At 41.8% G+C, this 25975-nt stretch overlaps 1 protein-coding gene and 1 long non-coding RNA gene across 2 annotated transcripts in view; both read left to right on the top strand.

The window, feature by feature from the left end:
• TRHR (thyrotropin releasing hormone receptor) overlaps positions 1–25975 on the top strand; it is a 743391-nt gene that overhangs the window by 67581 nt on the left and 649835 nt on the right. The window lies entirely within an intron of this gene.
• Positions 6161–8038, top strand: LOC144827156 (uncharacterized). Its single transcript, XR_013610047.1, has 2 exons — positions 6161–6286; positions 6518–8038. It is a non-coding gene; the product is annotated as an uncharacterized LOC144827156 (long non-coding RNA).

Here is a 25975-nt window from a genome sequence, read left to right as displayed (position 1 = left end):
CCTTTGATGTGATTCACCTAAGCTGACCTTCTACTAATATTAGAAAACCTTGCTTCCAGCAAGGGGAGGGCGATACACAAGGCGCTATAAAACCTGTTTCCACTATCAGTACAATGTGATTTCTCCCTTTGTGTTTTATGGAATTGTAACAATGCTGACTGTATTATTTCTAATTGTATGCCTGCTTATGTTAGCCAAAATACTGCATCTTAGATCACGTAGTTGAAATAAATATTTTTAACTTTACTGTGTCTCTGATTACTCATGTTGTGGACTTGTATGAGAAATACGAACGAAAGAGTGTTCTTGATTCCCACCATTCCTGAGAGTATTCTAAGTCGCTTGTTCTGGTTTGTCTAATCATTGGTAGCTTCGCGGGAGGACGGAGAACGTATGAGACATGAATGGTAGTCGGATGGGGGTTCTGGGTACTGAGGTGAGTTTCTGGTATACCATAAGTCACTGAGGTCCTGGTTTCCTACGCACAGTTCTGTGCACACACAGAATACCTGCAACATTATGACATCATTGAAAATATCACTGGTATTTGCGGAAAAATTATTGATGAGAAACCTGTGTATGGTAGGAGTTCAAGTAGTAGTTACCTTCGGGCACGAGTTATGGTTACTTGAGATAGCTAGAACCATAACTGCTGAATTTCCATGGTTTAGTGTGTGTAGAATCTGAACCTAACTGTCATTTTCCTGTAACATTTGGTATTTTAGTGAATACTTTTAATAATCTTTATTATTTCTGGGGACCACCACCTTCATGGGGCTTTTTTTTTTAAATGTACATGGTGTGGCGGGCTTGTGCCCTCCACACTGCCCCTGGGATCACCACTTCCCTGGGGCTTTAAACATGCTGGAAGGAGCCCTCTAAGGCCCTGGGGATTGCCACCCCCAGGGCCGGCTCCAGCAATGTCTCAGGGTGCCCTCGCTCGAGACATTGCAGTTTGCTATGGCAGGGCAGGAGCAATGCTTCCACCCTGCCATAGCAAACCCTGCTTCGCTTCTTGGAAGCGAGAGCATGAAAAATGCTCTCGCTTCCCTGAAGTGATTATGAGTGTAACAATCACGGGGCAAGAGGACACCATGCAGGTGAAAATACCCTTTGAGGTCAGACAGACTGCTTTCGTTATTTCCCCTGTGCTGCCCCGCCAGCTGCCACTGCTCACAACTAATAAAGCAACCACATCTATTTCAGGAGGAGGCTTACCGATTGTTCTGCTGCTTCCCACACAGATCAGAGATTTAGTGCCAGGCTGGAAAAGTCAGGTGGCACAAGTACTGGTAAGTCATCAGTTCAGTACTGCCTGCGCCCCGCCACTGCCATGCTATCAAGATTTCTGGCCTCTTTATGCACCGGCACATGACATGCAGATTGGAAGCACGGTGCAGGCTGTGAAAGGCAGGTGGCGTAGTGATGACTCAGATGATGAACAACATCATCCTTTTCAGCCACCCCCCAACCCCTAGCTAAGCTCAGTTAAGCCTATCAAAGCAGATGGTTTGGGTGAGGGTGGCAACAACTATTAAAAAAACACTGAAAAACATTAAAAGAAAATAAGGAGTTACAAAATAAAATGCTGGGGAGAGCTACTCACAGGGCCTTGGAGAGCAACCGGTAGTTTGCAATCGACCAGTTGGAGACCCCTGTATTAAAGTATACAAGGACAGTTTCAAGCAAAAGCAACATAAATTGTGCAAAGGTATCCTTCATTAGGATTTCCAGCCCTACCTCAGTCAATGTGCCTTAGTCATTGCCACCACAGTGCACAATCATGCGGTCAGGGTGTTGGATATGCAAAAAGGTTTCAACCAAAGGCATCAATTGGTGCCACTTTAATCCTCTCTGTGCAACCCATTTAATATCCACATTTTGCAAACCTAGGTCTTTGTCAATACCCCTACGTTCAGCATACCTTTTGCACCAGAAAACACAACTGTGCCCTACAATCCGTACAGCAAGCATCTTGAAGGGATGTCTGGAAGGAATCAAAAGATGTCATAAGGGTTCACAGCTCCATCGTGACGCTACACTGCTGCAACGAGGTGGAACGCTACTCCAGTGAATTACAGAACCTGTTTGGGTTCTTTTAGAAGACACTTAGAAAGGGTTAATATGTTTCACAAGTTGAAATAATGAAGGAAGCAATTTTATTTGTTACTTACATTTATTTGTGTGCAGAAAGAGAGGGAAAGTTTGCCATTACTGGTTTTACCTTGTTGAGAGTGGTGCATTACATTTATTGTGTGAAAAATAAAATCTTTTATGAGTTTCTGATATTTTATATTCTGCAATACTATTTAAAAGGTGAGTTTCAAATTTGTACGGTGTGTTATGTATTATGCAGTAGTGTTTCACTCTTTGTAGTAATACTTTTAACTTTGAAAAGCATTATTTTCAAAGTTTGGAAATTATTAGAGAAGTGTGATGTTTGAAATATGTTACGAAATGTACAAATGTGTTTTGTAGTTTGTTTTATTATACGGAAATGACAATTTAAATACGTTTTGCATACTAATATGTGTACTTTGGTAGATGGATTAGTGATTATGGTAGTTCGTATGAGTCTGCGGAAAGGTACTCTTGAAGTACACTGCACAAATGTAGGTGTTTGCTTGAAATGGGAAGTGCAGTCTGTCAAGTTTAAAGGACTTCATGGTCTTATGATTGAGGTATGTCTCTACTCGTACATGTATTTTCACATGTGTTATGCATCTGAAGATGCTAGACTTATAAAACACAGGTATACATCTATTTACATGTTTCTTTTAGATGCCACTAGCAAAAGGTACAGACACATGCATGCATGCTTTCAGTAACATGGCGGGAGTTAAAACAGACACATGTGAAGAGTTGCTGCTTTATCTTTGGCTAGACCCAACATTCTGAGCTGTCACTGAATAGTGAAACTGCAGCAGAAAACTGAGGTTTTAGACATGTTGACAGAAGTATTAGTGATTAGGCTATTTTGTATGAGTCTGTGTAAAGGTAGATTTGAATTATGCTGTATACATGTAGGTGTCTCCTTAATATGGCATGTTTAAAGGACTTATTGGTCTTGGTATTGAGGTATTGAGGTATGTCTCTACTTGCACATGTACTGTCACATATGTTATCTATCTGAAGATGCTAGATGTACAAAACAAAGGTATACATCTATTTGTATGTTTCTTTTATATATGATTTCACTAGCGAAAGGCTCAGACACATGCATACTTGCATTCAGGAATAGGAGAGTTACAACAGACACAAGCGAAAGATTGGTGATTTATATTTGGCTAGGCACAACACTCAGTAGTTGCATAATAGTGAATCGCAGCACAAAAGTGATGTTTAGGATATGTTGGCATAGGAATTAGTGATTGACTACTTCCTAGGAGTCTGTGGAAAGGTACACTTGAAGTATGCTGCATAAATTTAGGTGTCTTCTTGAAATGGGAAGCGCAGTCTGTCAAGTTTAGGGGACTTCATGGTCTTGTGACTGAAGTATGTTTCTGCTTGCTCATATCTTCTCACATGTGTTATCCTTCTGAAGATGCTAGATGTACAAAACAAAGATATACATCTATTTTTATGTTTCTTATATATATTATTTCACTAGGAAAATGCACAGACACAATTATACTTGCTTTCAGGAATATGCTGAGAATTTAAACATAGACATGCAAAGGGTTGCTGCTTTTTATTTGGCTGGGCCTAACACTCTGAGTAGTCACTCAAGAGTGAAGCTGCAGCACAAAAGTGAGGTTTAAGACATGTTGGCAGACAGATTATTGATTGGGCTACTTCGTATGAGTCTGTGGATTATGAACAAGTGAAGTACACCATATAAATGTATGTGTCTCCATGAAATGGGAAGTGCAGTCTGTCTGTTTAGGGGACTTCATGGTCTGGTGACTGAGGTATGTTTCTACTTGCTCATATATTCTCACCCATGCTATGTATCTGACGATGCTAGACATATAAAACATACATATACATACATACATCTATTTGTATGTTTCTTTTATATATGATGCCACTAGCAAATGGTACAGACATTCATGCATGCTTTGAGAAACATGGTGAGACTTATAACCGTGACATGGGAAAGTATGCTATTTTAAATTTGTCTAGGCCCAAGATTCTGAGCAGTTGTTGAAAACTGAAGCTGCAAGAGAAAAGTGAAGTTTAAGATGTTGGCAAAAGGATTAGTGATTAGGCTACTTGCTATGAGTCTGTGGAAAGGTACACTTAGTGCACCACTGTCAATTTTAAGGGACTTCATGGTTTTGTGAATGACGTATGTGTCTACTTCTATTTCTATTGCGTGATGTGTTTTGCATCTGAAGATGTTAGCTTGAAAATCTGGTTGGTATGGCTACAGGTAGACAAATCTCTTAGTGCTGATCTGTTGTTTGGTCACAAAGTCGGTGATGTCTTCTGAATGAAGGTATTGTGGAGCCTCCCACATAGCTTGTGTGATACCCATATGCCATGTTTTATGAGCAGAACGCAATACATACACTTTTTTGCACACATTTAGACAGCTTGCATTCTGAAACACAGGTATTCAACTATATCACTGTTATAAGTCTAACCATATTTCTTAAAGCATACATACATCAGTCTGTGCATTTTGGATACCTGTATTTCACAGTGTATGGTCTCTAAATTTATGCTAAAAAAGTACATGTATTCCTTTCAGCTCGTAAACCATGGCACCTTAGTATTGAATAGACTATTTCAGAGGCTCTATAACACCTATATACAGAAGACATCAGAGGCTGTGCAACCAAATGATAGAGGAGAACTGAGAGATCTGTTCACTGGTAGCCAAACTAACCAGGTTTTCAAGCTTTCAGTTGAATAATAATACTTCAGACAATAGATGTTGAAGAAGACACATACCTCACTCACAGGAGCACGCAGAGTTATACATTTGACAGACTACATTTCTCATTTCAAGCAGATACATGAACTTATACAGCCTACTTCAAGTGTACCTTTCCACAAACTCATATCAAGTAGCCTAATCGCTAATTCTTTTGTCAACATGTCTTAAACTCACTTTTCTGTTGAAGCATCAGCTTTCCCCAACTGCTGAAAATCTTGGGACTAGCCAAATTTAATACAGCAATCTGACCCATGTTACAGTTTAACCACATCGCTGCTTGGTAGTTCCCCTGCTGTGCTGGACAGCAACGAAAACGTATGAGCACCTGAGAGGTATATGCCATGACGAGCTGAGCTCGTCATGAGCATGGAAGGGGTTAAAGGTTCATGTGACAAGTTTGCTATTGTGTAAAGTACACAATTATAAATGTTATGGAGACATTTGCAATGTCATGGAAAATATGTGCTTATTTATTGTTATGAATATTAATATATAATTATTTCAAAAGTATAAACTTTTGCAACAAACTATTGAAACTTATCTTTGTTCTTCCGATATTTATATTTATTGGAAAAAACATTGAAATGTGAAAAAGATCAAAAGAGAAGACAAGAAAAAATCTATTATTCAAAGGAAAGAGAGAAGAGGAAATTAGATGAAGTGCAAAATGTTACACTGAAGAAAAAGAGTTCTTGTAAGAGAACTCAAGAGTTTGTTAAAAGACTTTTACAGAATGTAAAGCAATTTGAAGATATTGAAAAGAAAATGAAAAGTTCAACAAGAAATCAGAAGGAACGGAAACAAGCATTTACAATGCAACGGTTTCGCCTTTGGAAAAGTTAGAGCTATTGGCAATGTAAATGACAATGCCATTTATTTATCTGTTTTCAAAACCAACACATAAATAAAAATGTTGTCATTTACAATGCCAATAGCTCAAACTTTTCCAAAGGCGAAACCGTTGCATTGTAAATGCTTGTTATTAACTTTTCTCTTCATCACCATAGACAGTTCCCACTTTTGCCAGTCACATATTCTCTGACAGTCTTGTCTCTACTTTGCCTTTCACTTTACTCCAGTACATCCCATGCATGAACTCTCACCTCATATTTAAATCTGTAGCTCCCAGCCATATAACAGTAACAGTATATTTCGGCCAACTCTTTGCCCACCTTTTCAGATAACATCAAGTTGTAGCTTTTTGACCTACGACTCAGCAGGATGATCATGCATGTGAGCTGATGGTAGTTTTTTTTTACCAGGACTGAAGCACTAGATGACGATCTGAGGTCTGGAGGGGCACACCAGGCATAACTATCGTCAGCTCCCATGGTTAGAGAGAGCTGATCATGGGGGCAGGAGCCAGGGAGAGTTGGCTACTGGCCTCTACCAACAACACAGGTGAAGTGAATTGCAGGGCTCCTCCACGACATTAAAGCGATCTTTTGTAGAGGGCCAGGCTTGTGGGTGTTGGAAAGAGGGGACAGAAGACCTCTTTGAAGCTAAGGGAGTGTCCTCTGGCCTTACCTGTCTCATTATTCACTTGAATTGTTATTCCCCACATGTTAAGAAGTAATTAAGTGGGGCAACCTCCCTTTCTTTTATACATTTGTTTTCTCTCTTTCCTGACAGGAGATTCTAAGATCCACCCCACTGTACTGCTCACACTTCAAAGTGATAAAGACCTTGGCTGGACCAATCTTTGCAGAATAAGCAAAAGAGACAACTGCTCCGAATTTGTCTCAGAAGTAACTGTTGGAATACATAATCAGTATCTGCAGCCTCTGTATAAAAATGTGGTTGAAACTTATAGACGGTGTGCCAAGATTTCTTCACCAGACATCGAGACCTCCACACCGGTGGTGACTAAGAAACGCTCTTCTGCTCCAGGAATTCCACCACTAAATACCCTTGCAAGTTTGGGACTAAAGCTTGGGAAACTTCGACAAGATTGCCAAGAAGGGATACCCACCTCACGCTTTGAGGGAGACAACCGACTGACTGCTCCTGAGCAGAACTGGAAGTGATCCAAAATGAGGAAGACATCGCTCACAAAGACAGGGCTGTGAAGGAACGAAGGCACGACAACCCAAAGACGCCCACTATCGCATCAACAAATGATCTGTTCTGTGAGGTTGAGATACAGAAATATCGAAGTTACCCCACAATGTGAGCAGATCTGTGTAGATGGAGGACACTAAGAAATGTCTGTCCTACAGAGTTTTGTTGCAGAACTAAGCACTAAGAAGCCATGCAGTGCTAAGGAAGGCAGATTGCTGTCCAAAGTCCTCACAAAAAGAATTAGGAGTACCGGAAGAAAGCCACATTGACTAAGAAGATTGCATCCACAACTAAGTACTCATCAAGCCCACAAAGCATAGGTACCTAGCTTGTTTGGGCCCAAGGGAAAACCAAAAGCGCAAGATCTGAAAGCCACAAGTACAATAACTCCATTGCAGCCTGAATTAATGCTAGGGCTACCTCTGCACACCTCACACCATCGCCAAATACACTGCATGCGCACTAGTTAGCAGAGCTAGGGTAGGATCCGCACTCCTCGGGCTCTTGTGAAACATGTGGTGCACAGCACGTTGAACAGTGCACTGTACCGCAGGTACAAGGGAGTGGCATAAGGTGACTCCCCATTAGTTACAGAAAGATTTGAGTATTAATCTGTATATTTATTGTTTTTGGAATTATGTACAATTATTTGAATTAAGTCAAAGATTTTTAAAAGAAAAATCGTTAGCTGAATATTAAATTATTAACTGATAATTGTAGTTTATGGAGTTCCTAATCCCCATCTCCTACCTCGGTGCGTAAGCCCTGGACTGATCAACTTTGCGCCTGTGAGGGTCAGGTGCTAAACTGGTGCACAGTATTGGCTCAGTCGTAAGGATAAACCCCAGGCCAATACTGGTAAAAATCTCTTATTGTCACAGCCTGAACCCATTAAGCCCCGACTTCACTGCCCACAGCTGTCTGGAAAGGGCGCAAGAGTCTATACAGAAACACAGTGGGTCACAGTTCTACTGCTGCAAGATGAAAAAACATTACTGCAAACGACATGCAATGCAATCTGCTCTGTCACCCAAATGTATGTACCAATCCATCATTTTTAGTCTACACATATTAAAAACATACTTACTTTGCTTTGGCCTTGGCAACTGTTTTATTCGAGGTGCATAGAAGAGAAAGAAAAGAGATTATTTCACAATCTTTTATGAACAGCATATTGCAAATACATATCCGCATACACAAGTAACAACAGGAATAGGTTTGTGCATCTATTGCAACCATTAGTTCCAGCAGTCATGAAATTTGAGATCATAATGGCTGGCTGGGGCCACGAGGATGTGAGCAGTCATTCTTTAGGAGAAAAAAAAAGCCTGAGAGAGGTCTACGATTGTTAATACGTACACAGTAAGAATATTGCTGGACTATTACACCCGCCTGCTTTTTTTTAAATCTCTCTTCATCCTTCAGAAACCACTGCTGCATCTTCAGGATCTGAACCGGACTTACCTACACAACCATTTTATGTGCAACATGTTGATACTTTAGTATCTTCTCGAACACCTTCCTCTCTCAGTTACCCCTATATCAGCCCCAGTCTCCTTTCTGGAATGTCCCGCTCTAGTTTACCATTTGTTCTTTCATTTGAAACCTTCCTTTTTGGTAACCATTAACTCTGTTAACATTAAGGTTATTTTTGTTGGCTGGGCCTTTTATTAATCTTGTTTGCCATGTAATTCCTTTATTCGCTTCCAAATGACCCATTTACGTTTGGCTTAAGAAATGCTTTTTTCAGTACTCATTCATGCTAAATCCCTTTGGAAAAATAAGAATAAGGCACCTAAGTACACTAGCTGGTGTGCCGGATTTTGCGTCGGATTGTACAAGAGAGAGCGCCATGCAAGCATCGTGGTTAAGGAACAGAGGTCGCCACGCTAATATGGCATTTGTTGTTTTCTTTGTTGGCCCTGGAACAAAGACATATAGAAAATATTGACTAAATAAGTTCAGATAGCTTCTAAATTCCTTGGGGCAGATTTATGAAGGCCTTGCGCCGCCGATGCGTCATTTTTAACATGGGAAAAAGTGACGCACCGGCGGCGCAAGGCCTTCATAAATCTGCCCCCTTATGCTTTAGGTCTGAAAAAGTTAAAATTGCCATTGTCGTCTCAGCCACTGAAGGTAACTACTTTGCGTGCGGTTGTTGTCCTTATTATAGAACAGAAAGCGGTCACTCACAGAGACGTTAGCCAATGGCTGGAAGTGGAATGGCAAACACCTGCCCCATGCTGTAGAGGGCAGAAGAAAATGTTAATAGGACAACAAACTACCAAAGAGAGAACACGGCTTTCTGGAAGTCCATATAAGTATATAATAAATATAAGTTTATTTAAAAAAAAAGGTTATGGCTAATGTCAGACGTAAAAATGAAGGACCACAACGAGAATGCTGCTTGGGGGTATGGGCACTAGAATAAAGTGCGCACCAACGAGTCCCACCCTCCTGTGATAACATCCACTGTAAAAGAGGCAAAGTCGTGTATCTAGAGGTTTGCAGGTTGCCCCCTTCAGCACCTCTGTGGCGTGCACCCTGCCTCTAACGGCTGCTACACAGGACGCAGGCGGTGCACCGAGAGGGCAGCCAGTACATTTAGTTTCAGACCACTTCTGTAGATGTAACAGGAATCACAGAGCTCCCAAAAGCCCCTTAGAGGACCTGAGCCCCACAAAAGCTGGGATAAATATTAACTGGAGCTATCGCTTTGAATATAACCCTCCAGACCGCCTGACACGAAGGATGCTTCCCACCGAGAGCCTGTCATTGAGGGTGCATTTCCGGGGACCCTAATTGTTTCCTTCTGCCATCACTTACAGTTCACGCCGGTTAGAAACATGCCTCACTTTTCTCCTTACTCCTCACGGTCACTGCGCAACATGACAACTACTTCCAGGTCCGGGTCAAAGGACAGCTCAGGCAGAGACAGCACGTACTGAAGAATGAACGCTCCTTTCGCGTCACAGCCGTCCGAGAATGCGCATGCGCAATGCAACTTTGTCACTGGAGTGTCCAGCATTCCTGGCCCCCAGAGCTTCAACGTGGATTCTGGGAACTGGACGAGGGAGTCTTGGGCGTCGAGTTGCTCCGTGATGATGGTCTGATGAGCGGGAACCAGAAAACATAAAAAGGCGGAGTTGAAAAGAGCCTCAGGGTAGTCAGATCGTGCCTGAACAGTCTTGTGTATAAATATGAGGGACAAAACGAAATGGATCTGAGGTGGTGCAGGCTGGGGTGCTTTCAGCTGCACCCCATTTAAAATCCACACCTTTACTTGCGAGTGAAACTGCCCTAATGGTCTGGTGCAGCAAATACCTTTAGCCACATTGCTAAACAAGTCAGGTCCCGGGCCGCGCTGTGATTGGCTGACGTCACGGGGGTTTCCCGGCCGGCAGCCAATCACAGCGCGGCCCGGGAATGACGTCACGGGGGTGTCCCGGGCCGGCAGCCAATCGCAGCGCGGCCCGGGACAAAGGGGCGGGGCTTAAAAAAAGCACCAGAAACGCCCCCGAATCGCGTTTTCGAGAGAAAACGCGATTGACAGCCTCTGCCTCCCAATGGCTAGCCTCCATTTATGGAGCTAGCCAATTGGAAACAGAGGCTGTCCTAACCTCACTATTAGAAACAACAGATTTCGATCTGGGAGTGGCTTTGCCCCTCGCCAGGTTACGAAACCTAAAAAGGAGGTGATACAAGAAAATCATGTCATGGGAAAAGCAGCCATGTTGAAAGAAGGTTGAAAGAACATAAAGACATACGGAAGAGAATGTATAGAAGTAGAGTACTGCAAAATGTATTGAAAGATTGTAAAAAATTTAAAAGAAGATCAGCAGCTTATCAGAAAAAGCAACAGTTTGAAAGTGTAGTAGATAAAGCTTTTGAAATAAAAAGAAAACTATTTACATCAATTTTGAAGAGAATGAAGCATTGAATAAAACAATGCTGTTTATGAAGAAGAAAAGCAAATGAAAACGAGTGGTTAATAGAAGTAACTTTTGTAAGATTTTCACTGGCGAGTGGAAGCATACTTCTAGTATGAAGCCTTTCTTTAAAGAAAAAAGCTATTTTCAACAGAACACATAAGTACATGCATTTGAAACTAGTGGTCGATGCTATGAGATTTAAGATGGTTCTTCGATACCACGAAAAAGAATTGCTCTGAGGAATGTACAAGAAGTAATAGCTGAAGAAGCTCAAAGGAGGATTACACACGCTCCTGTATTTAAGTGGGATTGTAGCAGTATTTGATAGGACTCTATTGACATATTACTAATTGTGTTATGACAATATTTAAAAAAAAGTATTAAACAGAAGATTAAGATGCTACAAGAACTGGATCCATGTAAAATGAAAAAATATACTAATTTGCAATGTCATTCTCTAGCTTGTCTTTCAAGAAAAGTCTGCAAAAGTACTTTTCATCATTTAAGAATGTTAGCTGTACACCATTCTGAAATGCGGAAGTTGGTAAGGAGACTGCACTATTTAAAAAAGCCTGTGTCATGCTTAAGTGAAATGAACACAGCTCTTTTGCATGGTTCTGTATCAGATTTGGAGAAAGTTTGTGATGATATACAGTTTAATTTTTGGGGATTAGAAGACAAATATAGAGAAACTGAGAGTGTGGTAAGTGTAGGTGTTGAAGTACAGGAGAAAGAGATTAGTATTGATGAGTTTGCGGAAGATATTACAAAGTTTAGGACATTTTCGTCTGAAAAACCAAACTTTGTTTGGATTTGTTGTTGTCGCACACACTATAGAAGTCAATCTTGGAATTTGGTTTCATATTTCAAAAGTTAAAAAGAAAATAATGATAAATGGCTGCAATTTGGTGCTTATTTGTTGGTAGAAGGTCACTTTCGAATTGGGTGCTGATCAAGTTATTTGTAAATATTGTTAAAACAAATTAGAAGAAAACAAAATGCCAGCTTGAGCAGTACATACCTACTTAGAGTTTGTACCTATTCCTCAAGAACTGACTGATTTAAATACACATGAGTCTATTCTTATTCAATCTGCTTACCCATTTCAGGCCACAGTTCGTATGGAGCAGAAAACCGGTAGGCTGCCACCAAAAGTTTACAAATAGGTCTGAAAGGAAGAGTTGTCTGCTTAACTTTAGATTTTAAGAAAAACATTGAAACTGTTGGTGTAGACAGAGAAGAAAATGAGCCTGTAGTTATTCTAGTAAATGGTGTACCAACAAAGAGTTGAAAAATCCAGCAAGAGTTTGTAGATGTTAGTAAACTTCAAAAGGCTACAGTATACCTGAGACACAATAACATTTATTATAAGAGTGTGAACGTTGGAGAAGACATAATATGCTTAGAAGATGAAACAGTAATTTCAGCTGGTCAAATTGAAAAAGTGGACAAGTGCAGAACAGAACAGATTTATGAACATTATACAATACATTTTCTGCATTCAAAAGAAATAATTGGAAACAGTATTGAGTTATTTCAACTGACAAAAGCAAAGGGAAGTCCCATGAGTGTATGAGAGAAAAGTCTACAAGCTCTTTGTTTTCCCCAGCTATTCCCAACTGGAGAAGGTGGACATTTTGATGAACGAGATGTATGGATTCCAGCTTCAGAACAACGATCAATAAGAATATGTTGTGAAGATGCAAGATTTCCACTGGGCATTCCATATATATTTCATCTTCTGTTTCAAAGTAATTTGTCTGCACTTTCGTATGCAGTGAATCACATATTAAAAATAGGACTTCATTTTCAACATGTTTCTGCAAAAGAATTCATGGACAAAGTTGAACAAAGAGATGAGAATTTTAGAATCTCATTTAATTAATTTGATGGCATGCCAAGTGGTACCAATGAGTATTGGTATCATCGTCATGGAGAACTTTTATCATTTTAAGAAACTTAGGTACTTCTACATGGTTTGTTAACACTTAGCTGTGCTGAATATGTATGGCATGGGAAGATTCACTTGAATTTCTACGAGAAGCAAATTCAAATACTAAAAACATTTAATTGAAGAAAGCTGGAGAACTGTGCTCCTTGGATCCTGTAAATGTGTGTAGATTTGTTATTCATAGGTTTCAGGCTATGATGTCATTTATCTGCAATAAAAATAATCCACCTTTTGGTGCTCCTCATATGCACATGCTATTACGTATAAAAAATGCACCAACATTTCATCTTTCATCGAACAGTATGTTACATGTGCCATTCCAAGAGATGGAGGAGAAAAGAGCTTGAGACAACACGTTTTACGGTTTCAAAGTCATCGATGTGGGAAATACTGCAGACGAAAATACAAGTGTAAAGAAAAGTTTTATACAAAATGTCGTTTTGGATTCCTATGTTCTATAATTTCTAAAGGAAGAGATAATAGTTTTTTCGTGAGCAGTAAGGCATATAATAACTTGGAAATCTCCCAAGAATACATACAACTTAAAAAGAACAGAAGCTTCAAAGTACATTAATGACTACAATCCAGTTATTTTGAAAGTGTAGAATGCAAACATGGATATCGAGTATGTTGCAGATAATTAAATTGCTGTAGCTCACTATGTTACGTCATATATTACTAAATCTGAAAATACGGAGATGAAAGAAATGTTGGAAGAAATTTCACAAAAGAAATGTGTTAGCAAGAAATTGTACAGCTTCAGCTTGAAAATGCTTTCCATCGAGAGATTGGATTCTACCAAATTTCGGAATGCTTGAGTTCAGCCAGTTTATATTCAAAGTCAGGAGGAATCATTAGGAGAAGTCTAGGTCTTGCCGCCACATGAAATAGACTACTGAAATCTCTACAAGAAATTAAATACTTAGCACTGAATGAACCAGAAAGTACAGACATTGTTAAAACTAATATGTTGGATACATACTATCCCAAAAAGAGTCCACATTTCGAAAACCTATGTCTGTATATAATACTTCAACATTACAGCTTTAAAATAAAAGTTACAGAAAATATAAAAGAACAAAAATATGCAGTAATTGGATGTGATGGATGTTTGGTAAAACATGCCAAAGGAAATCCTATTAACCAAAGAAAACTCAGTTGCAAAAGTCCAGACAAGAGGGAATTTCTCTATTTAGCACTTCTACAACTGTTCAAGCCTTGGTGTAGTGAAACAGAATTACTTGGAAATGTTGACTGCTCTGAAGATTATTTTAATGCAAGTAAAGATAGTATTCATTACACAATTATCCTTTCATTTCTAAAAATGTTAAATGATGAGATTTGTGGAAAAGTAAATTTTGCCATGTTCTGTGTCCCTACGTGTTCCCATCTTATGTTATATGTGCATGATTAAATATGCATATGTATTCCCCATGATCGATTAAAGACGCAATTACAGTTGTGTCCATCTCTAGTATGCCAGTTTCCAGTTCTCGTGAAAGCTACGAGTATTAGGCCTATGTAAAGCTACATTGCCACGTTTCTCAGTGTGCACGTTAAATTCATTGTAAAAGTCCCCGTTTCTAGGCCTCAAAAGGGCCCGGACTCAGATTCAGCTCCTGTCTCCTGAACCCTCGCTGAGGAGCGATACAGCCCCCACCTGTATCCCTGACCCTTCACTTACTTCCTGCCTCACAGTGCCCGGCTCGGCCTGGCTCTGCCTGCCAGTCTGCCAAGAGTATGGTATGATTTTAGTTATCAGTCCAGCTCTCCTTCTCTGCATTCCTAAGCTACTGAATCGCATCAATAGTTTCAGTCATCGTCTAGCCTTTACGTCTCCATGTAAGAGAAATACTGTATTTATGGTCATTTAATATTCCTCAACACACACTACATGTAGAACAATGCATGCACCAGTCTTAGTGTCTGTTAGCCTTTGCCCTGATAACTTTTGGATTCTATCAACATGTTCTCTAAACATCAGATACTAGATAGTGTTTAGGTACATGTGGCTCTGACTCTCCAGACTTTCGTCTCTCCTTCTAGCTCAGAAGTCATAGCCCCCAGCTTCTCCCTAGTAACACGTCATCATCAGTTTGCGCGCACCACTAGGTTAGAGGTCCCGGCTCCTTCGGTAGCCCCCTCCATGTTTCCGCCCCATTTATGACATATTCCGTTACGTTTACATCACATGTCTATGTATACGCCTTGTTCACGCCTCTTGTTACACCTCCTTTCTGCCTTATCTCTCGCGACTGTTACAGGCCCCACCCACTGTCACACCTACTGTATGTACTGTAATGCAATTGTTTTAGTATATATACTTGTGTATTGTTATTAAAAGCCAGCGCGCTCATTCCAGCTCCTGCCCGACAGCTGTCGGGCCCCCCTGTTGGCTAGCCATCCCAGATCTTGCCCATGCAGGTTGTCCTGTTCCTGTCTTTTATGCTGTATTAAACCTGCAAACTCCTACTACCTCGAATCTTGACTCTTATTTATTGAGCTATCTGTTATTGTTATATCCAGTCAAAAATAGAGGTATTATTTATTTATTTACCACATAATGGCGCCCGAACAGGGACTTGCCCTTTCCCCACGCGCCGGTGAAGCCACGCAAGCCCCCTGATCCACTGTAGCCGTGACGGAACCATACCGTGCACGTGCAGATATTTCTGCTTCAAGTATCCCTCAGGCCCACGGAGGAGACGGAGGTTGCGGTCCAGCATCCAGACGAGGCGGTGGAGGAACGCGGCGAGTCCCGACCAGAGCCCAAGCCGAGAGTCCAAGGTCCGAGGTATCCGGAGGCCCACCCGTAACAGAAGTCCGAAGTTCGTCCGTCCGGCGTCGTAGCAGTCCAGTCCAGTCCGAGGCCTTCCGTTCTTGCTGCCCGGTGAGTACCGTTGCTGGGGTAGTATCTAGACAGGGTCAATTGCATTGTCTCTGGTCCGTGGGTTTGGGTACACAGATCCAACACGAAGTGTCCACTTAGGTGGATGCGGGTCCTGACGTGTCTCTTTATGAGATCGGTAAGTTTCGTACTGTTTTAGCAGTGCATCTAGTTTCTGTTCTAGTCCGTTCTGTTCTCGAGAAATTCATGTATTCTGTTTTCAGTATTCCAGGTAGTATTTTGTCCGAACTGTTATTTTAAATGTCATTCATGTATTTCAATGTCGTGGTATGAAAGTGGTGTAATTATCGTGTTCATTGTGTATTGTATTGTGTCTAGACTACAGTTCAGTCATGCCTTTGTTTTCCAAGTTACGTCAGTTAAAAACTAGAAAAGGTCTGTTAAAAGAAGCAGTTCCTGTCCCGCCTAGGGACAGTCCAGGTCATTTTATGTATCAAAAGCATGGCATAAGTGCCATATTATATCTAGATTTATGGGTGGAGTACACCAAACAGTTAGAAGAAAAGTATAGATGGCCTGTATCAGGTACATGGGATGCCGAGTGCATCATGCGAGTAGAAGAAGTATTATGGAAAAAGAAAGCCAGACAGTCACAGAAAGATGCCATCGAGTTATGGCGCAAAGAATCTCATAAAAGAACCGAAAAAGAAATCAGAAAGTCAGAATTAAGTAGAGAATCCTTAGAAAGAGCCCAAGAAAGGGAATTAATCGAAATAGGTGAACGAGTTAAAACCGAACAGTCAGACAGACAGAGGAATGCCCTCATTAAGGGTATGTATCCTCTTCTTGCCGAGGGCTTGCCAAAAGCAACCCCGGAGGCATCCAGTAATTTTCCGCCACCCTTAGTTCCGACCAATCTGCGTCACAAACCGACCGTAGCTGAGATTTTTCTCTCGTCCTATTTGGACGACACAGTCCCAAAATATGCAAATCCTGTTCCACCAGCTCCTGTAAATAATGTAATTCATGGTCTTCCAGCCACCGGGGCACCTGTTGCAGTACCTGTTACGGTACCCCCGGTCCAGCCCGTAGTACAGCTTCCCGCCACATCAGTCACTCTGCCAGCACGAAGAGTATCAGTCGATGATTCCAGTATAGGGGCCGCGGGAGGAGGTCCTCCTGGTACCCCGCCGCCAAGTAGACGTCTAGGGGCAGTCGAGTTACATGAACGTGCGTTACAGCGTACGCCTAAATATAAGTCCATTGCAGAAATCAGGCTACTTCTTACTGAATGCTGTTATGATCCAGTCCCAGGCGAGGATAGTATGGTTATATATTCCGTACGTATAAGGCAGGTGTCCGAGTATTTGGTCACCCTACCGAATATGAAAGAAGATCTAGACAGAATGTATCGTTTCATTCGTACAGGACAAGATCCAGAAAGTATTGGTGAAGTCATGTCTCTCAGGAAAGCTGAGATCCAGTTCATGTTATTAAAGTTTCTGATCAATTGTTTAATACGGGAACAAGATTCCCCGACTAAAGATCCGACCGAAATGAAAATTCTGACAAAGTGGAGTGATAATATAGCCGAGGGTAAGCACAAGACACTCAATAGTATTGAGAGTATGTACAAGAAAATACGTAAAGAAATAATAAGGTTACGCGAACAACGCAAAGAAGCACAAGGAAGCGAGAAAGAAAATGACTCTTCTAGTGAAGAGGTAAACGACGAGAATCCTGCCAGAATAGCGTATGTGGGTAAATCTAAACTTCCAGACCGACATTTACGCCTAGAACACAAGAAAGTCTTTCATCTTCCAGCACCAGAACAAGGTTCTCTAGAACAAGTATTTCAAGCTACCGATCACATTCTGAAATCACGAATCGGTTATAGTGAATTAGGTACTATGCATGAACAAGAACTAGCCCGATCAGCAGTCCGATGGATTACTGATTCTACCACTTTTCCAGACGAAATAGTGGCACAAATGTTTCTGAAACTGCCCCCAGCCGAGCAACGACTGGTGGGTATGTATATGATCCAACACCTCATTACACTGTATGAGGGTCAACATTCTGATCCAGGTCCGTTACATGATGTCCTGAACGAGTTACTCCAGTATAGATGGAAAGGTTTAGGTACCGATTTAATTAGTGTCATTCTAGAACAGCGCCACAAATACAGAACGTTTTTGAACCCGCATTTTGTTCATGTCTCACCTCCAGAAAGTAAACCGTTTTACATAGACAGGCAGCATCCGTTACGAGAAGTACATCCAGTTAGGACACCAGATGGTGAAATGCAACGAGTATTTGTTTACACCCCAGTTACAAAGATGGAACTCTTAGAGATGAAGAAATTAATTCCCTGTCACGACAAAGATCCAGCAGGGTTCCACCGAGAATTAAAAGACATGCTCCGTATGGGAGAATACACGTATCCAGATATTATTAAAATGCTAAAAGTCCTGTTGCCCGCAGGGGTATACGAAAAACTCAAGGAAAAAGATTGGGAGGTGGGAGAGAAAAAGATCGATTGGACAGCTCTAGAAGCTGAAGATAAGATACGAGTACCAGGTACCGGTCTTGGAGACAAATGTAAAGAATTACCAGAACTGTTAATACAAGTTTTGCCTAGATTATTAGCCACTAAAAAGGAAGACTGGGATGCAATCTCAGCCTGTAAACAGAAACAAGACGAAGATACTAGTGATTTTTATTCTAGATTTGAGAAATGTTTTAGCATCAACAGTGGTTTGAAGACGAGTAGCGAGTCATACCCTCATCTTTTTGTTACTAAATTAGTCGAGAATTCAAGTCCACAAGTTAAGAATCGAGTTTTGAAAGTCGAAAGTACTTGGCAAGCTAATACTCCGTCCCAAATGCTCCAGATGCTCCAGTACCACCAGAATAGAATCAGAGAAGAGCAAGAACACGAGAAAAGACGTATGAAAGACACGAAAATGAAAGTACTAGTTGCACAATCCGTCCCTCAAGACAGTCAGAAGTGGGGTCCGAATCAAGCCAGTCATCCTGCAGCTCCCGTTAAAGGGACATGCAATTACTGTAAACAGCCAGGTCATTTCATAAACGAGTGTGCAGTTCTGAAACACAATATAGCCACTGGTAAAACTAAAGAAAGACCACGTCCGCCTAGACAAGAACAAGTTTCACAGACTTCTCAGCCACAGAATGCACAACAGACAGTTCCAGCACCGCAGCCTATTGCTGCAACACAGCATGTTACACAGCAGATGTACCAGTATGCACAGACAGAGTATCCAGAGTATCAAGCGTATTCATGAAACAGCCTAGAGAGGGAGGTAGGCTTGCCTCTCATCGAGATTCCTGTAGATCAAGAAGGTCCCTATGTTCACAGTCAAGTATTAGGGAAAGACAGAAAGTTTCTGATTGATACAGGGGCAAGTAGGACGACTATTAGTCACGACGAGGTTCCAGGGGCTCCGCTCTCAGGCTCTAGAAATGTTTCCCTTGGATTTTCAGGAAAGCCAATTGTTAACGAGATTTCCAAACCAGTTACTCTTGAAGTAGGTCCATTGTCCCGAACTACTGATCTACTGCTTACGAAGTCATGTCCAGAAAATTTGTTAGGCATTAAGACACTGAAAGAATTAGGTGCAGTTATTTGCTGTTCCCCAGAGGGAATACGTTTGTTTTTACGTGACTTCAAGGGTCACTATGTATTACGAGATTTTGATCCGAGATTGTCTAATGTTCCGCAGCATCTATGGGCGCAAGGTCCAACTGATGTTGGTTTTATGCAAATCACACCCCATCGTGTGACTCTCAAGCAAGGTGTAGTGTTACCACGAATCAGACAGTACAGATTGCCACCTGAGGCTGTAGCAGCCTTATCCAAAATTATTGACGAGCTCATTGCTCAAGGAGTAGTTGTAGAAACTGACTCCAATGTATGTAATTCTCCTATCATTCCAGTCATGAAACGTACTGATCCAAATGCACCCCCAGTATATCGATTAGTGATTGACCTTCGAGAACTCAATAAATGTATCATTCCCCAGTATCCAGTTGTTCCAGATATCTCATCCCTATTGACAGCCATTGATTCTGAGGCTACATTTTTCACAGTCATAGACCTCAAAAACGCATTTTTCAGTGTCCCCATTCATCCAGACAGCCAGTACCTTTTCGGTTTTTGTTTAAATGGAAGGAGCTATAAATTCACACGAGCTCCTCAAGGTTTCACAGAAAGTCCTAGCATTTACAGTCAAGCACTTAAGAGACAACTAGACAACATTCACATGCCAACTGACACTGCCCTGCTCCAGTATGTCGATGATCTACTGATCACAGCCCGTTCTGAACGTGCTTGCGAGCGAGCATCGCTTACAGTCCTGTATTTCCTAGCCGAGATGGGGCACAAGGTGTCTCCTTCAAAGCTTCAATTCTGTGTCCAGCAAGTAATCTACTTAGGCCACTTGCTGTCCAAGTGGGGTAGGCAGTTGACACCTGACCGTATCCAGTTAATAGCGAGTCTTCCACAGCCCAAGACACAGAAGGAGGTACGTGCTTTTATCGGCCTCACTTCTTATTGCAGACAATGGATTCCTCAGTATGCATTTCTAGCTAAACCACTGATACAGTTAACGACACAGGAGGCAGCCGTATCGACTGTCCTCCCTTGGACATCTGAACATACACTTAGTTTCAATGAGTTAAAGAAAGCTTTATGCCAAGCACCCGTTCTAGCTACACCGAACAACAGTAAGCCTTTTACACTTTTTGTCACAGAACGTGATGGTACTGCATTATCTGTTCTCACACAAGATCAAGCCGGACAGTACAAGCCCTGTGCTTATTTTTCGAGCACACTAGATCCAGTAGCCCAGGCTCTGCATGCGTGCCTCAAGTCAGTTGCAGCCACAGCACTAGCTATCAGACAAAGTGATTCCATAGTATTAGGACACTCCCTGATAGTACAAGTTCCACACTCCGTGGAAGTTCTTTTAAACCGAACACAGACTCAGCACTTGACAATTGCACGTTTAACAGGTTATGAACTGACACTGTTCCAGCCACACATAGAAATCAGACGCTGCAACATTCTAAATCCTGCTACACTGTTACCGTCAGTTACTTCAAATCCTGCCACACATGATTGTGTGGAAGTTGTTAACACTATGACTAAGCCAAGACAAGATCTGACAGATATTCCATTACCAGATCCCGACCTGACACTTTATGTGGATGGTTCATGTATGAGAACGAGTACAGGAGAACTAGTAGCCGCGTATGCAGTGACTACTGATACTGAAGTTATAGAAACACACCGTATTGACACCCTGTCTGCTCAAGCAGCAGAGCTAGTTGCTCTGACTCAAGCCTGCATACATGCCAAGAACCTGAAAGTTAATATTTACACAGATTCACGCTACGCATTCGGAGTTGTACACGACTTCGGAGTGCTCTGGCAGGAGAGAGGTTTCATGACTTCTCATGGAACCAAGATTCAGCATGGTTTCCTTATTCAAGCTCTGTTAGATGCAATACATTTACCGACATCTATCGCTATCATGAAGTGCAAAGCACATACGAAAGTCACTGACATTATTTCCCAAGGTAATGATCTAGCATATCGAACAGCCAAGCTTACAGCACAGACACCAGACATACCAGTTAACAAGACACCGACATCCACTCTAGAACAGACTACTTGTATGACAGTTAAGGACCCTACACAAGATGTCATAGATATCCAGTTACATGCTACTCCCGAAGAAATCAAGAAATGGTCCGAACAAGGAGGGGTCCAGACAGATCAGGGATGGGTGACGAAGGGTAAAGCCACATGGTTTCTCCCCGACTCAATGGTTCAAGTCATTATCAATACCGCACATAGTCCTGCACACTTAGGAGAAAAAGCCATGTTAGACAGTATCCAGAACATTTGGTTTAACAAGCATTTACGAGCTGCAGCCAAACAGAAAGTCCGTACCTGTATGATATGTTGCCAGTTCAATCCAGGTAAAAGTGTCCCGGTGGAACAAGGTGGATTCCAGCCTCCTGACCACCCTTTTGAAGTCCTCCAGATGGATTATATTCAGATGGAGCGATGTCGAGGTTTCAAGTATGTCCTTGTAGTTGTATGCGCTTTGTCCAGGTGGACAGAAGCATATCCAGTCCCAGATTATACAGCCGCGACCACTGCCAAGCAGCTGGTTCGTGAATATTTCCCCCGTTATGGACTCCCAAGGGTCGTATATTCTGATAACGGCCAGCCATTCTCATCTGAACTCATGAAGCATGTTTCCCTGTTATTAGGGTACCAGTGGAAGTTCCATTGTGTACGCCATCCAGAAGCAGCCGGTCTCGTAGAGAGACATAATCAAACCTTGAAAATCCGTATTGCCAAAATCTGTCAAGAAAAAGGTGTAGACTGGTTAGTTGCCCTGCCAGTCGCTCTGTTTTATATGCGCATGATCGCACATTCCAGATCAGGTCTGTCCCCTTATGAGGTCGTATTCGGCCGCCCCCCGAACATGTGGGGTACACCTAGACCCCGAAGTATTACAGATGTTTCCAGTAATATGCTGACAGATTACCTAGCTTCCTTGATGTCTGCCCTACACTCTTGTCGTTCACAGGTTGCCGCCGCATTTCCAGACAATACCGAGGTGAAACCGCATGAAATCGTTCCAGGAAGCTTGGTTCTTGTCCGGAATTTTGATCGTTCAAGTCCGCTGGAGCCTCGCTGGAAGGAGCCGAAGTTAGTCCTTCTAACCACCCGTACTGCCGTCAAGTTGGAAGGCAGAAAGGGGTGGGTGCACCTGTCACACGTCAAGAAATTTCACGGACTAAAAGCTGTTTCCAAGAACATTTCCAAGGATTGTCAAGATTTTAAAGACTGCCAAGAAACTATTCTTAAGGACTGTCCCGCAAATGACATTGATACCAAGCCTCCCCTGTTAGAGAAAACTCCACAGCAGGAGTATAAAAGTAAGCTCCGGTCTAGTAAAATAAGTCAGCCAGTTTAATTGTCTAAGTCCTCCCCTAGGTGAAACGGTTAGACAGGTATCTGACATGTATGAAATAGACCCCCATAGTGAGAGAGTTAGTCAAAACTCAATCCGATGTATCGTTTTTCTAAGTTTTATATTGTTTCTCAGCTTGATGGTTACCTGCACGAGCTATGCATTTCATTTATGTTTTCCAATTTCTCATGTAAATAAGTATTCTAATGCTACAGTAGAGCACACGTTTAGTGATCTGCCTCCTCACGAACTATCCTATCGTCTTGCTATGCGCAACAATTCATTCATCCGTATGTTACATTATTCACACCAGACCAGCAATGCCACTAATTGTTGGGTGTGTGGTCGACTCCCCCCTTTTCAGACACCGAAGGGAGTTCTGCCACTCTTTCCTTATCCATTTTCACATAACGGTTCATGTGGAGCCTGGTCCATGTTAACGTCATCTTCAAATGATATGTCCCTTCTGAACAGTACATGTTTTCCAGACAAGCAAGGTCTTCCCCACAGAACAGGGTTAGATCTAGAAAATGAAGTTTATAATTTAGGTAATTATTCTTCGAATTTTATGGTCCTGAATGTTCAGTCTGATCCTACTCCAGACTTACCTGCTATTTCAGTACTACCAGTCAAAGGCGAATTATGTGTCAGAAATAATGGTTCCGTACATGTAGGACATAGTGATTGTACTACTATTGTCAAGTATAGTGACAGTGGGAAATCTATTTTTAAAGCTTCACGTCATTCTTATTTTGTTTGTGGTCAGACCGCATATGTTCGTCTGCCCCTCGATTGGGAGGGAACCTGTTACATTGCCTTCCTACTGCCACCAGTTTTCCTAGCCCCGTCTGATTATCACAGAAACACACATCTAGTACACATTAGACATAGAAGGGAGATCGAGTCCCCGATTGTCGATCAAACTGAAACTGCTCTAGAACAATATACAGATTTTAATAGAGGATTCTTTTTCTTTATAGGACCTATCCAGAATAGTAAGTTAATACGTAGATTGACCAGAACCCTTGAAGCAGTAGTGAATGAGACTGCCTCTGCCCTAGGTAACTTAACCGAAGAGCAATCTGCTATGAGATTTGTCGTGCTCCAAAATCGTCTCGTTCTTGACGTCATACTGGCCGATAGAGGAGGAGCATGTAGAGTCATCGGATCTAGTTGCTGCATTTTCATTCCTAATAACGCGCCGTCTGTTTATTCAGCTATAACCAGACTTCATAAAATTGCCCATCAGTTACACCAGAATCCAGGCACCTGGACATGGTCCGGTAGGTTTTGGAGTATAATTTCTGCCTGGGGATGGAAAGTATTGTCCTTTCTAGGTATTGCAGTAGCGATCATATTCAGTTGCTGCCTCTGTATACAATGTGGCCCTGCGATTTGCGGCATTTGTGCTACCTCTTGTATTCCTAGTCCCAAGTCCCGTCCTAGATCCCGTTCCAAGACAATTCGAGACGAGCAAATGATACTATATGAAATGATAGATGGTATCATGAATATTGATGTTTCCTGATGGAAACGTAGTGACAAGGAGGGAATGTGGAAAAGTAAATTTTGCCATGTTCTGTGTCCCTACGTGTTCCCCATCTTATGTTATATGTGCATGATTAAATATGCATATGTATTCCCCATGATCGATTAAAGACGCAATTACAGTTGTGTCCATCTCTAGTATGCCAGTTTCCAGTTCTCGTGAAAGCTACGAGTATTAGGCCTATGTAAAGCTACATTGCCACGTTTCTCAGTGTGCACGTTAAATTCATTGTAAAAGTCCCCGTTTCTAGGCCTCAAAAGGGCCCGGACTCAGATTCAGCTCCTGTCTCCTGAACCCTCGCTGAGGAGCGATACAGCCCCCACCTGTATCCCTGACCCTTCACTTACTTCCTGCCTCACAGTGCCCGGCTCGGCCTGGCTCTGCCTGCCAGTCTGCCAAGAGTATGTTATGATTCCAGTTATCAGTCCAGCTCTCCTTCTCTGCATTCCTAAGCTACTGAATCGCATCAATAGTTTCAGTCATCGTCTAGCCTTTACGTCTCCATGTAAGAGAAATACTGTATTTATGGTCATTTAATATTCCTCAACACACACTACATGTAGAACAATGCATGCACCAGTCTTAGTGTCTGTTAGCCTTTGCCCTGATAACTTTTGGATTCTATCAACATGTTCTCTAAACATCAGATACTAGATAGTGTTTAGGTACATGTCGCTCTGACTCTCCAGACTTTCGTCTCTCCTTCTAGCTCAGAAGTCATAGCCCCCAGCTTCTCCCTAGTAACACGTCATCATCAGTTTGCGCGCACCACTAGGTTAGAGGTCCCGGCTCCTTCGGTAGCCCCCTCCATGTTTCCGCCCCATTTATGACATATTCCGTTACGTTTACATCACATGTCTATGTATACGCCTTGTTCACGCCTCTTGTTACACCTCCTTTCTGCCTTATCTCTCGCGACTGTTACAGGCCCCACCCACTGTCACACCTACTGTATGTACTGTAATGCAATTGTTTTAGTATATATACTTGTGTATTGTTATTAAAAGCCAGCGCGCTCATTCCAGCTCCTGCCCGACAGCTGTCGGGGCCCCCCTGTTGGCTAGCCATCCCAGATCTTGCCCGTGCAGGTTGTCCTGTTCCTGTCCTTTATGCTGTATTAAACCTGCAAACTCCTACTACCTCAAATCTTGACTCTTATTTATTGAGCTATCTGTTATTGTTATATCCAGTCAAAAATAGAGGTATTATTTATTTATTTACCACAGATTGAACAAGAAAGTACTATTGCAGCGGAAATAGCTAGAGAAAGTTCTCAAGATAGTCAAAGTTCTGGTCCACTCATTCAAAATCCACTTGGACAACCAATTATTGAAAATAAAGCAGCAATAACCATGAATGAGGTAGAAACTGCAATACAACAAGCACAACAGGATATTATTCAGTTGGAAAAGTTAGAAGAACAACTAAATATGAAACAGAAAGAAATACATCTACAACTCAAACAACAGATGCAACATGCTTTGCTGCACACACGAAAAGAATGCCAATGTTCATCATTTAAACCTATTCTAATGTACATCAGTGGTCAATCTGGAGCAGGAAAAATGTTCTTAATTAAAGTTTTGACCAGTTATCTACAAAAAGCTACAGAATCCCATTTATCTTGTATTGTAACAGCTCCAACTGGATCAGCAGCACACAATATTAAAGGGATTACTTTTCATCGATTACTTATGCTACCAGTTGAGCATGATAATACATTGGAATATCAG

Source organism: Lissotriton helveticus, chromosome 4_1, assembly GCF_964261635.1.
Source record: "Lissotriton helveticus chromosome 4_1, aLisHel1.1, whole genome shotgun sequence".
NCBI classification, from domain to species: domain Eukaryota; kingdom Metazoa; phylum Chordata; class Amphibia; order Caudata; family Salamandridae; genus Lissotriton; species Lissotriton helveticus.
The sequence above is the reverse complement of the archived record's forward strand: the minus strand, read 5'-3'. Positions and strand labels throughout refer to the sequence as shown.